This window comes from Aythya ferina (assembly GCF_964211825.1).
Source record: "Aythya ferina genome assembly, chromosome: 1".
Lineage (NCBI taxonomy): Eukaryota > Metazoa > Chordata > Aves > Anseriformes > Anatidae > Aythya > Aythya ferina.
Genome location: NC_140296.1, coordinates 108095798 through 108110142, shown reverse-complemented (window position 1 = coordinate 108110142; position 14345 = coordinate 108095798). Strand labels below are relative to the sequence as shown.

At 34.4% G+C, this 14345-nt stretch overlaps 2 long non-coding RNA genes across 4 annotated transcripts in view; both read left to right on the top strand.

Annotated features, from left to right (window-relative positions):
• LOC311434597 overlaps positions 1–14345 on the top strand; it is a 276505-nt gene that overhangs the window by 146429 nt on the left and 115731 nt on the right. The gene's annotated exons all lie outside the window — the stretch shown is intronic.
• LOC311434609 lies at positions 5681–6743 on the top strand. Its single transcript, XR_014691597.1, has 3 exons — positions 5681–5736; positions 5907–5986; positions 6606–6743. It is a non-coding gene; the product is annotated as an uncharacterized lncRNA (long non-coding RNA).

Here is a 14345-nt window from a genome sequence, read left to right as displayed (position 1 = left end):
ACTTTTACGTGCAAAAGAATAGGAAACAATCAAGACACTGACAACTGATTGTTGCTAAGTGTTTCCATCACAAAAAGAGAAGAAAAAAAGTAGTTACATGACTTTGTACTGTATTCCTGATTTTATAGATCATGCAAATAAAATAGGACAACCTCCTTCTAAAGATCCATTATTGCAGTGTCTTAGCAGTCATGAACTGGAAGTGAAAATTAAATGTACATTTCAAGAAACTGTGATCCAATCTGCACTCCTTGCATAGCATTAGTGGTTGCCTGAATTAGTTTGAAAGTAAGTTTGGAGTTCTACTAGATAGATACTACATTACCAAATTTTGTTTTAAGTGTGTGCACTGAATGTTACTTGGAATTAATATGACAGAAGAAGAGAGAAAGGGAAAATATGTGTAGCAGAAATTTCAAGTACGTCTAGGTTCCATTTTGAGAAATTACTTGCACACAAGCAATATTTATGAAACTTTATGTGTCTTAATTATAGGTAATGAGAAAAACTGTTAATAATTCTCCATCTTGATGATAATTTCTAATTCAGCTCCGTTTTCATCCCAGATTATTCTTATAATTTCCTGTTACAGTTGGCAAATTTTTGAATAGATTAATGCAAGTGAAATCTTTTTTTTTTTTTTTTTTCTGTATTACTCAGTATCTCAGTTCTGTGTGCTTTACATAATGATGTAAAAATGGTTTACAACTTCAGAGCTGTCACTAAATCACAGTAAGTAAACAATGTTGAATAAGAAATATGGGGAAAATTGGAATTTTAAGTAGTTTTTATAGACAGAAAATGGAAAAATAAAAGTTGTGATCATTTTCTATTGCAATGGTAAAGGAATGACATGGAGAATACAAATATTGTATTATGAATACACTTCTTTTAAAAATTCTGGTAAGCAACACCAGGTCCTAAGTGTTTGGTAAAACTAAAGTTAAACAAATGCCAACAAACCAGAAAACACAGCTACACCTACATCTCACACATTTCTAGATCAAAATATGGACTGTATCCTCAGATTCCTTGGAAATGAAATGTTGCCATCTATTAAGGGTTCTTTGCAACCCTTAAAAAGACCTGTAGTCCTTCAAAGCACTTGTATCCTTGGATACCTTCCACTTTCTTTTCATTTGCTATATGCTGTTCTTCTGAACACCTCAAAGTACCTTATAAATAATGAATTAAGCTTTAAAAAAAAATTCTATCTTGTATAGACAGTATTGCAACCAATTTACCAGGGAGTGAAGTGAAACATAAAGAATGAACACCGTAGCTACTTTCAAAGAATCAGAACAAAGTAGAAGATGAAATTAGTATAACCATGAGCACATGACAGCAAGTAACAGTTTTAGCTATCTTTTAGCAATCAAATAAAATACCATCCCCCCCCCCCCCCCCCAAAAAAAAAAAAAATCTCAATCCCTATTCTAATCTGTAAATTAAAAAAAGTACATGAATATTTGAACATCTATTTATATCCTTAAATGCTGTAATGGTCTATCATGCTCATGTGTGAATGGATTGATTGGAGTGCAATAGGTATGCATTTGGGAATAAACAAAAGCTTTCTTTAATCTTAATTTTCCAAAATGAGTGCTGAAATTGCAGCATACGAGCATATAAACAATTGATATGACTAGTCTGGAAAAAAAATAATGTCAAAACTTTCCTTTCAAGTGTTTTATGAACTAGAATGTAGCTTATGTTAGCATATTAAAGAGTTTTAAAATAACTTGATCATTTCTCTCCACTTTCTTAATACTATTGGGCATGATTGAGATTGACTGCTGTTTAATTATGAAAATATTTAAATTGCTTATGGACAGTTCTGTAATTTTATTAACCATATAATAATTATTCATAGGTGATGACACATACCTATCATTCTTGTTCTGAGTAAATACATGTAATATTCCTTTGTGATTTTTTTTTTTTTTTATCTAGAGTTTATTTAGATAATGGACTATCCATTATCTAAAAGGTTTGGTTGTTTTTACTGAAGTATCTTAAAGAGTCCTTGAAAGAGGACTCGAAAACAGGATGAACTCCACCTATTCAATGATTAATATGTTACATCCTGGATTTTTCTGAAATGATAGTTTTTGATAAGGTAGGCACCATGATTGTTACTCTGATCTGGGATTTTTGTTTTGTTAAAATAGTCCTGTGCAGCACTCTTAAAATGTTTTATTTGCATTTCAATCTAAACCCTGGATTCTTTATCCTAGATATAAACTTTTGCTGCTACGGTAGAGGGAACAAAATAGCACTTACTTGTTGTACCACATAGCTTCTGGTCAAAGGTGTTGGGCTAGATGCAAACAGTATTCCACTTCGTAGATTAACTAATATTCAGTGTTTCTAAGCCTCTGTTTTGCTCTTTTGCATAAACACTTAAACGATAAAAGTTTCTGTACCATGCCCCACTTAGGTTTGTGTTTGTCCACCCTAAGGAAAGAGTTAAATCCTCAGAGTGCACAGTGAAGAGTGAGTTGGTTGTCATTGCAAGCAGGAGCCAACAAACCTTTTTCTATATCTTTCTGTGTCACACTTGTGAAAGGCAAATAAATAAAGTAGATCCTCAGTTAGTGTATCACTATTCCAGTGTTTTTTTCAGCACTGTGAGTGAAGTTCATGCTGTTAAGTTTTGTAAATGCAAGGCTAATCTCTAAGAATTTATAAGATATTCTTGTTTTTGGTTTTGGTTTGTTTGTTTTGTTTTTCATTGTTTTGCTTTTTTGTTTTGTTTTGTTTGTTTTGGTATGTTTTTGTTTGTTTTTGGTGTGTGTTTGCTTTAATCAATCTGTTCTTTGTAGGTTCTGAATGTTCTGAATAATGATGTCTAAGAAAAAAAAAATAAACTACTATGTGTACAACACCCTCCCCCCCCCCCCCCCCCCCCCGGTACCATTAAACACTAGTATTTTGAACAGATAGAATGAGGCTGTTTCTGTAAGAAAGCTCTTGATCTTTTTCTAATCATTATAGGCTTCCATTTCTCTTCTGACAGGTCAAAAGACATCAGTCTTAGACTTGTCACAGGTGCTGGATTGCATTTTGCCATTTCTGGGCTTCAGGCAAGTGTAAATTTAAAAGTAGAGAGAAAAGTGAATGTTTTTCAGGCTGCTTGGATGTTACGGTTCTTCTTTTGTTTGTTCTCTAATTTTATTAATTCTTGGCTGTTTGAGTAACATGCCTATTATTGGTGGAGGAAATTCTAGGAGACCAGGTAAAATAGGCAAGCATATGTAATAAAATTCTGTTTACCCCTTGGCAGTGATTTGTGAATCATTGATACCAATAACCCATATTTAATGTATGGATATCTGCATGCACTGAGCTGATTCAGAAAAAAAATATGTTTTAGTTGTTTGTTTAATTTATTTCCTTCCTAACCTATGCCAATAGTCCTTAACTTGTTTTTATTTCCTCTGTGTGGTACCTAAAGATGATAAGAGAGAAAATGCTGATGTTTTCTCTTCTTCCTCTGCCACCTGTATGATTCAAATGTGCTGTCTTCCACTAGTATTTAGCTTCTACAATAGGAGACTTTTTTTTTTTTAATATGATTTGACTTCATCAAATAGTTTGAGTGAATAAATAGAAAATTGAAAATAAATTATTATTCCTTCTGTGTGTGTTTGTACCTTTGTTATAGTAAGGTGAAATTTTTTTTTTCTTTCTAGATTATTTTTATCAGAATATCTGACTTTTAGCCTTAATATTGTATAATTGAAAAAATATGTCACAGTGTGCACTCATATTACTCATATTTACAGATTTCACTTTTTTTTTTATAACTAATTAAACAGTAGATATTTGAAAGCTGGAAATACAGATCAGTGTAGTACACATTATTCTTGCTTTAGAGGAAAGTAGTTTTGACTAGAAAATTTTCAGGATTTGAAAAATCTCATAAATACCATTCACTGATTATTCTGTAAAATATGTACTGTTATATCTAAATATTCTATCCTTAGATAGATTCCATTTGTGTCTAGATATATCTAATCTGTGATAGCTGGACAATGTAATAAAGCTGTCCTACTTTGGGCCAAACCAATAGTGCACTTTCTAAAACTTATATTTTCTTCAAAATGTACCTGCACAACTTTTGTCATGTTTTGGGAAACAGAGGACTGTTTCAGTGACTTAAGTTGCACTTTTTTACCCACTAAGATGTTGAATAATGAACCCCATGAGACAGATTCTTTTTGTTAGACTTGTGTGTATATTTAAATTATTTTTGTGACTGTCAAAATTGCATGTATGACTGAACATAAACATGTTTTAGAATTGTTTTGATGTAAATCTTTCCTTTGAAAAAAAGCATAATATTTTGTGATCACATAGTTTCTTCATCAGTTTTTGAACACTGCAAGCACAGGATACTGTATGTTCTCATTCCATATGGAGTCTGGCAATTTTAGGTACAAAAGGTGCCTAAAATTATGGAAATTGGACCGTATTTGACCTTGAAGAAAATAAACCCTAAGTAAGTTCTGATTTTTGATATTGCAATGATCTGAAATCCAAAATTAATTTTTCTGTTTCCTGTAAGGCAAAACTTTCATAACTTTATTTAATTTTAGTTGTCAATTTAATCTCCCTGGCAAAAGTTATACAGAAGATAGGATGTAAGATGAATAAAAAGAGTTTTTTTTGCTAACTTTTATTCATTTTATAATTTCATTCTCAAAACCCCTCTGCATTGTTTGTCTCAGATAGATTTCTGATACGCTTATGGTAGGTATTTCAACAAGACCAAAATATTTTTGGTTCATTTATTCAAGACAATTCAACTACTCAATAGGTTCAGTCATAGCAGGGAGGAGTGGCTTGAGGATCCTTACCTGTAGCTGTCTTTATATGTGAGTTATTCTCACTTCTCACATCTATGTAAGGAAATCAGTGGCCCATTTTCTCTGCCGAGACCAGCAGTTCCTGATGTTGGATTAAAAATGGCCCGCATTGGAGTAAGGTGTTAGACAAATATCATTATCTCCTCTTCTTCCCTTTGAAAACTGAAGTCATTCACATTGAAATATGACAGCAATAGAAGGGCAATTTGTCAGAGGCCAATTAAAACATACATTTTCATGTATGTTGTTTTCCTGTATTTCTAGTATTTGTCCATGTAACTTGAATTTATATCACTTCATATTTTTATCACAGTTTACATTTAATTTGGCATACGTGTTGCCAGACTACAAAGGGAATACCTCTCTGGTTCCCTTGAGAGCTCAAATTTTAGTCAAGTCTTTGGTGTAGATATCGTTTGGTTATATGAGAGAATTCTACTTTCACCCTTGGGTTCATTCAAGGGAAAAATTTACCCAGTGCAAGAGATAATCAGCAATTGACTTACATTTTTAACTTAGAGTTTCAATACTATCCTGAGGCTTTCACCACTCCTTAATGTTCTGGTTCCTCCACTTATAATATTTTATTTTAGAGAAATAAAAAGTGTTTTGAGAACGTTAGGTACCAGGTCATGTTCACTGTTTGTGCTGCTTCAAGGTGAGATGAAACACTTGTTCTAACTCTCCAGCTGAAATACCCACTGGTGTGAAGAAAACTCCTGAGTGACATGAAAACCGGCTGAGCTTTTGTCAGGTTATTTAAGACAGGTGAAGAAGTGCATGACAAGAGCACCATAACTTGCTGGTGGCTCCCAATTAGCACACCTGTACTAAGGCTGCAGCGTGTCAACTAGGTGTAGAGTTGGTGAGTGGCCAAAAGCTTGCTGTAGTTTAATTTTTCATCTCTACCCTCACAGAACTGTACATTTGAGACCCTTTTTTTTTTTTTTTTCCTGGTTTTATTTATTACTGAGAGGCCTCTTTAAAGGAAATCCCAGAATTGTGATCCATAATTTCTCTTGATGTCACTGGCAGTTAGAGACATTAGTTGGAGCAGACAGTTTTAGCCTGACTGCACACCAGGATTTGCTGGCTGGAAGAGTACTTCTGAAATGGTAGGATCCGTGCTTAATTTGTATCTTATCCTTCTGCAAGCCCTAAGGATAGAAATAAGACAGAAGAAATCAGAAATAGTGTTTTATGTCTAATTGTTAGTTTACTTAATTCCACATCCAATATTACTGTATGTGCATTTGCACGCACATTCACAGGTGCACACCTATGCACAGGAGTGCATGGGTATTTCTGTTTCTTCCTGTAAGAAAGCATACCAGCTCAGGCTAGTAACCCATTAGTACCTTATCCTCCATTGTGGTGGGAGTACCTGAAGGTCTGTTGCATCTTCAAGCACATGTGTATGCATGCCTGCATGTTTCTGTTTCTGCAGGACTGGTTAGAGATAGGCAAGGAGAAGCTGCCTCAGCACATCCAAAAGCAACTTCATTCCCACTGCTTAGCAGCTATCGTTCTGCTGCATTTGACCTCCTTATTGTAAAGACTACATTGTGTTACCCTTTGTACTTCTTTGGCTAGGACTGTAATCTTGCAGAGTTAGTCTCTCAGAAACTGGTCATTCCATGCTGAGCCATCCTTTGCCTTATTTAATAAACTATGTTTTGCCATTAATATATATATTTTTTTCATTTTCCTTTTCTTTTCTCAATCAACAAACAGCTCTTGAGAGAACACCTAATCTAGAGCCTCCAGTGGGGACTGCTTATCAAGTGCGAGCCTCCTGGCTGTGTAAAGGATTCACCTCTAAGTCCTTGTCTCAGAAGGAACCTCAACTCCTTTTATTCCTTTAAATTACCATAATTGTGTGTCTTGCACTTGTAGTATTTTCATGTTAATGCTGTAATTTTCTCCTTTCTCTTTTTGGTTGAATTGGTTTCAAGGCCTTTTGAAGTGTTTCCTATTAAATAAGCTGGGAGGATTTTTTTATTTTTTTTTCCCTTGAGGTACTAGTATTAGGTGATGGCTGAAGCATTTCTGGTGATAAATCTTTTCTGGTGTCACCTCTGAAATGTTGATAGTGGAAACTTGGTGTTTAAATGACCATTACGAGATAAGAATCTAGAGGAAAGACTTTCGGTTTATAATATTTAAAATAAGTCCATTTCTTGTTAACACTCACAATTAACACAATTGTGCTTTCCAGTTTTATTGACTTTTCTGAGACCTTAGTGAATTTATTTAGGGAATTTTAATGAAAAAAATATTTAAGATTTAGCCTCTTGCATGAATCTTGGCTAGTAAAAAGTACGTAAATATGTTGAATTATTATCTGATTTAAAAAAAAAAATAACGTGATGTTTTCAAATGTGGCCCAAGTACAGCAGAAATATTTCCATTTAGTATCCAACTGCTTAGAGGGATTATTTAACTCAAATTCAGCAGTGCTAAAATCTCTCATCATAATTCACTATATAATAGGATTACCTTGAAAGAGAGCTAGATGGCACAGTTGGTCAATACAGTAGGATACATTTGTAGAGGTCTAGGCTTAAATCTGACCTTGGGACACAAATGTACCATGTTTGCTGGTCTAAATATAAATCCAAGTAGATGTTTATTTGTATTCCATACACTTTGGCATTACTTCATGCAGCTGGCAGCCTGTTCAGCAAAGACCTAAAACTCTACTAGCAGTTTTGGACAGAGGTACATTGGCACAGCTGTTTGGAGAACCTGATTTAGTGCATCTGAACTGTTCTTGGCTTTAACCAATGGAGGTAGTTTTTCACTTCTCTGACTGCTAAAATTTATCAAATTCACACAACAAATTAGTAGAAAACAGAGAAGAATTGTGCCACTGGAATTCATCAGAGATACTGGGTCTAGCTGTTATTCCTAATTATAATTGGGATAGAAAAACTGGCTTAAATAAAATTTAGTAATAATACCCAGTGTTGCAATATTCCAGTAGCCCAATTATCTCTCAAAATTAGTAAGTATAAAAGAATAAAGTTCCAAAAATATCATTTACTTTGCAGTGTTTGGTATTACAGGCCTGTTTTTTTATTTCTTTACTCTGCAAAGTAGTGGAAAACGCTCTGGAATGAAGATGGCAGATTTCACACGGGTATAAAGAAACGCATAACAAATAAGGAAATCATACTTATGCTATTTTGTATTCTGTGAGAAGGGCAATATATTAATTTACGTATTTAACTAAGAAAAGAAGGGAAAAGGTTCTCTTTGGCTGGATGTTACAACAAAGTCACATTTTTTTTAGGGGAAGAGTATGAAAAGCAAGTACGTAGCATGCTGCTTAGGGCGGCAGAAAGCCTGTTGTCACCTGGCAGTGTCCATACCATTTTGCCTTCTTGCTTCACGTTGTCTGAGCTGGCCTCTCTTTCTTGAGTGCAATTGATGTTGTATAGCTGTGAGGACCTGGCTGCTTCTCTTTATTGTTTATTTCCAGCATTTCCAAAATCTGTCTTATTTTAAGACATTTGAACTGAAGGAATGACTGTGCACATTGATTTCAGAAGAATTGGTTCTGAGTTTTTAGGATGCAATCTATAATTACAGCAATTAGTCATGAAAGTCTATGTAACTGCATTAGACATAGTCTAATTATATTTTACTTATCTGCTGTTTCATTTAGTAGTTATTTCTGAATTGAATTGTGTATATTAAAACAAGGTACATCATCTAGAATAAAACAATCATATAAGCAACGAGAACGTTTATGAGAAATAATAACAATACCATATTTATTTTTCTGCTAAATGTAAAATGGTTTTATTTTTCCATGTTTCCATACAAATTAAATTTGCTATGTGGTAGCAGAATTTGTACAACCAAATTTCAGTGCTTTATTCTGAAGCTGTTTTTCATCTTCTATAGACTGATGTGTGAGCACCATTTTTACAAGATGTAGATTTAATGTTAAACTGACTCAAAATTTTTGTTTCTTTGTGTTATATGTTTGAATTTCTTACCTTTAATTTTTAAGACAAAGGTTGTGTTGACATTTCCTACGGAGAAGAAATTACAGTTTGCATGTCCTACCCAAAAGCAAAGGCAGCATATAATTGTAAAAGGGAGCAAAGCAAACTCAAGCTACATAGAAATCTTAAGTTCTTAGTACTTTGGGAAATCAATTATTAGAAGAGTTTGCCAAGTAAAACATTAGATCTTTCATCACTTCAGAGTTTTCAGGCAACATGGAAAAAAGGAATGGAGAAAAGGACTTAGTGGATTTAAGGTATATATTTATCTGTTTTTAGAGTCTCTAAAAAAAAAAAAAAAAATCCTCAGAAACTCTCACGGCATATAATAATAAATATTTATTGTGCTAGAGGAAGAGCCCCAGACTGAATGTTACCTTATGGTAAGAGCAGTTACTGAGGAGCAAGAGAAACCTGGACACCAACTCGCCGATCTGTCAAGTCAGAACACAGAGCTCTTCTTTGGCAAGGCCAGACCTGAGCCCTGCCCAGTTGTTGAGCTGTCTTGTTCTCTTCATGACCTTGAGAAGGAGCCATGAGTTCTGCTTGGTACTTCCCAGCTATTCAGAAAAGAAAAGCACTCAAATGCGATTGACCCGTTCACATTACTTTCTGCTGTCTGGTTTAGGAGGCTTTCTTCTAGTCTACTGGTGTATGTGGCCTCCTGTTCTGAAACTATTATTTGTTTTTAAATGTCCATTGATGTTTAACTTAGATGCTGTGCCTAAGCCATTACTACATGGAAACATAAATGTTAAATACTTTAAGATTTCCACCATAGACCTTTTCTAAAGTATTTGAGTGAGCTCAGGCAGGAGGCCTGTGTTTTCAAAAAGTTTGTTGAGTAAGTTGTGTGGGTGAGATGACAGAGCCTTTTATCTTACAAACAGAAAAACACTACAAATATTGAGATATATGGTGCATAATGATGTATATGTCACATGTATGGCATATTGCAGAAGAAAAATTAATATTGCTTTATAAAATTTGAAAATGCAAGTAATAAGCTCTAGAGTATTATTAACTCTCATATTCTGAAGTTTCAGCTACAGTTACATAGAAAACTCAAGCTGAACAAATCAAATACTCTTAGATTTAAAACGTGGAGCAGAGTCTCTGTTGCTGAAAAAGACTCAGGTATTAATATTTCACATTGCTATAAGTGCAAAATTTGAGCTATTTCTGACAGCTCTTGTACCCTTATTTCTAATGCTTCCTATAAGGTAAGTTATCAAAGAGTGTATTTCAGAATGTTATGCATTGTGTCTGATTATGTATTTATTCTATAACCCAATAGAGTGTATCCTGTAATGACCTTAGCTGCTCTGAATAAAAAACTCATTATCTGTGCCTAGGTGCCATTCTAACATATCGATGCCCTAGGAAATCTTGAAATTCTCTAGTATCAGTGAGAGTAAATTTGTAAAGCAACGTGTTGTCTAAGATGAAAACCAAATCATTTGAAATGACTGTCACCCCTGAAAAAGGAAATAATGCAAAATCAAATATTATTATTATTATACTGTAGAGTATTACAAAATTAATTTAATTTTCTAAAAATTTCAAAACCTGATATTAATGGAATCAGATATATTCTTGCCATTCCTTCTTAGAACTAGAGCAAATATTTCAGGAAAAAATGTCTTCCCTAGCAATGCTCTTCTCTGTAAACTTCAAAATGGAAAAAGATTCTGGAGAGAAATGGGACATCCACTGTTACTAAAGAGTGCACCGTACAAAATCACTGGGTAAAGTTCCCATTTCCAGCTGAAGGTTTACTGGTTATTTTTTTAGAAGATAAAATATAATTTGAAACTGCTCTTAAATCTATGTGACATGAAATACAAATTAAAAATGGAAATGTTCCTGAAATCCTATAAATTAGTTCAGCTAATAGAAAAATATAGTCAGCAAACACACCTGTTGCTCTTCTGTTAACATTATCTGTATATTCAGTAAAGACATACATATTTATTGCTGACCTTTGAGAGCTGGTTAACAAATCTTTGCATTTTCTCTACCTCTTTACGTATCCTGAGTGTGTGAATTCCTGGCCTGATGGATGCTCCTGACCATTGCTTAAAAAACAAAACAAAACAAACAAACAAACAAAAAAATTGAAAACATAAAAAAAAATCTTTTTGGAAAATACAAGATAAAAAACTTCATATCATAAAAAGCAGTATTGATGTTCTAAATTTAAATCAACAGAAATCAGAAAATATGAAATGGTTTGTAAAACAGCTTGCTTGTTACTCTAGATTATACCATAAATCACTGAAGCATAACTAGGTTTGCATTCTGTTTTCTTTACCTGAACACCTCATGTTACAGGCAATGTCGCTTTTGGAAGCCACATAAATACTATTATTTTCTGTAGTGTAGAAAGTCTCACAGGGTGTCTGGAAAGGTACAAACACATGTAAAAATAGTCATCCTCAAAACTTCATGCATTTGTTTTCAGATGAAAGCTGTACAAGTAGAAAAAAATTCAACTCCTTTCCCCCACTTGCACACTTTGTATTACTGTATGAAAATCTCTGAACATTTAGGCTTTGACTAAGAGCAACCCTACTTTTAAGTGCTGCTAACTTCGAGCTTTTGCTGGAATACACACTTATTATTTCCCAAGTGTTTGTGTCTCACATGTCCAATATATATGCAACACAGGAACATTGGAAAAGTCACTATGTTCTATGTTAGAAAGTCATAATATTTAGTAAACAATTGGGGCTGCTTTTTTGTTATGATGATTTATTGGGGAAAAAAAAAAGGATATATTTAATATTTTAGATGGCATTTGATGTGTAGGAGATCCAGATTGATCTGGTTATTGGAATGTTCCTTAGACACTATACAATTCATGATGTATAAGCACTGTGAAGTATCAATGATTAAAAATATTTCAAATACCAGTTTACAGTAATGGGAGTTATGCAGATTTTTAGCAAATGTAGTCCTTGGTTATTATAAATTTAGTTTTACAGATTCTGAATGTTGAACCCTTGCATTTTTTGCAAAATAACAGTTAAGTGTTAGCAGATCCGTGGCTTACATAGAAAGTGGTTCATCTGCGAACATGGGAAAATAAGGATATGATGTTGATCAGAGACTGCATGTCTGTGAGGTGTCTTCGTGTGGCAGAGAGTATGTACTGCATTAGAAAATGCTAATAGACAGACCATGACATTCCCTCATCCCATTAAGACTGAAGCAGCATCAGGATTTGCCATCTGGCTCTCCATGTGCACCACTTTTGTCAAATTCACTCTTTTCCCTCTGTTTTTTCATCCTCCTTTTTTTTTAGTTGGTTTTGTTGCTACCACCACCAGCTCTTTATTCTTCCTCCCTTTGGAACAGAAATCTTCAATTTAGCTAGAGATGCTTTTCTCCCGTCTGCTTCTGCCTGCCCACAGATGCTAATAACAGCTCCTTCTTAGGCTGATGACTGGTCTCTATAGCAATCAGGCAGCAGAAGCACTCAGTGCTAAAAAACGAGCAGATCTTGGTAGCAGCCTCACGATTTTTTGTCTTCCACCTCTCTGCAGTAGTTACCACCTGTCTTCACCTCTGCAGAAGTCTGTAAATGTGCTGATACTCATCTGGTAGAACAGGCCAAGTAGTAGGAAACAGCTGGATGTGGATTAGTTACCTAAATGAGTAAACTGAATTAAAATTTACATACTTTTACTACATTTTATGAAACTAACAAAGCTTATGAAATATAAGTAAGTATTCTGCCACTGTTCAATATAGCTAAATAGCTAAAACACCTAATGAAAATGATATACATATGAAGTTTGACTGCTTTCATGTTAAGTGTAGATTACTGAAATAATGAATAAAATTCTTCCCTATGTATTTTGGGTGAAAATGCAATAAATATTCTAATTCTTAAAGGAACATATTCTCAGACTGGTTGAAGATGGAAATATTGAATTTTCTATGCAAGAATGTCTATGTAATACCACAGAGAAAAGGTGAATGAGTAGAGTTTGTTTTTATTGCAAAGGCAAGATTTAGATACTGTATGCTCTGCAGGAAAATCAAATAAGATGTTCTGTCAGGAAGATAAAAAATAAATAGCATTAGTTCTCTAGGCTGATTCTAAGCTATCAAAAATATGTCCAGTCCAACATAGATGGCATTTAGTTACAGCACAGATGAATATTTGGCAATATTCTGCAGAGACTGAAAGGATGGCTTTTGTTTTACCAGACACTTGAAGACATGATATTCTAAATGTTTCCTTTGTTTTGCATCAAAAAGTATTATGATCATTTTGCTAAATAGCATGCAACCAAAACTATCATGGGATGTACTGTACTGACAGCCTTTGAGTTAGAAGATTAGTTTTGAATGAACAAAACTTCAAGTAATTCTCTAGGTCTTTCAATCAAATATAGGACAGATGTGTTATAAATAGTGTTATACATAGCATAGTAAGTGGCTTTGAAGGTTTTCAATAAGGTCAGAGCAAACCTTGTTCTGGGGGCAATTGGCAGGTGGCAGCAAGTAGAGTATAAGTTAAACCCCAAAATAATTTTTCAAGGCAGAAACAAATGTGATTTAGATTTAGTACTGCATGGGCAGTCATATTGAGGCAGTTGAATTAAAAAGCAGCAGCAAGTGAGAATTTTCATAAACCAGAGAGAGATTCGCTTCGATTGTTTCTTCACAGTGCCTTCATTGGACTTGTCAATGGGTGCCAGAAAAGGAGATACTGTCCTTTATGAATTGATATTCACTATATTGGCATGACCCACTTGTAGGGACCCTTGCGTAAAGGTACCAGAATAATTTATTCCTCATCATTTTGGGAATAACTTTATCTATTTGACAAGGACCTGTGCAGATTCCATTTGCATCTCTTCTGGGAGAGTTGTTTGCTGTGGAGAAGCTCCTTTGGTGTAGTGGTGATCAGGTGTAAGAGAGATACTGAGTGAAGCAGACTTCTGTCAGACTCTGGGGTATGAGAGATTAATAAACAAGGCAGGTTTTGCTATATATTATTTTCACCAACTTACATAAACCAAGGTGACTTTTCAACATAGACAAGAACTCCAAGTATTCTGGCTGTGCAGCTGATAGTGCAGTGGTGTCTTCTGCATGGCTAGCTCAACCCTGTGCATATTCTCAGCACTGACTCCAGGTCAGCAAAGAGTTGGAACATATGAGAAATAGACTGTCTGTATTCTTAAGTTTAAAAGCATATGACTAAAATGTCTGTTGAATGAGGGCTTACCTGACAGAACCGAGCCTGGTACAGAAAGTTACCTGACTTTGCAAATGAATGCAGAATAGTAATGTTGTATAAGCTGCATGAAACACAACATCAGCAAAACAATGAAAGAAATGGTTCTTGAAAAATACCAGCAGGGCATGAATGGGAGACAATATGCAGTTGGAAGGAAAATATTAAGTCAGACAAATTGTGCACAAGAATCTCAACATTCAT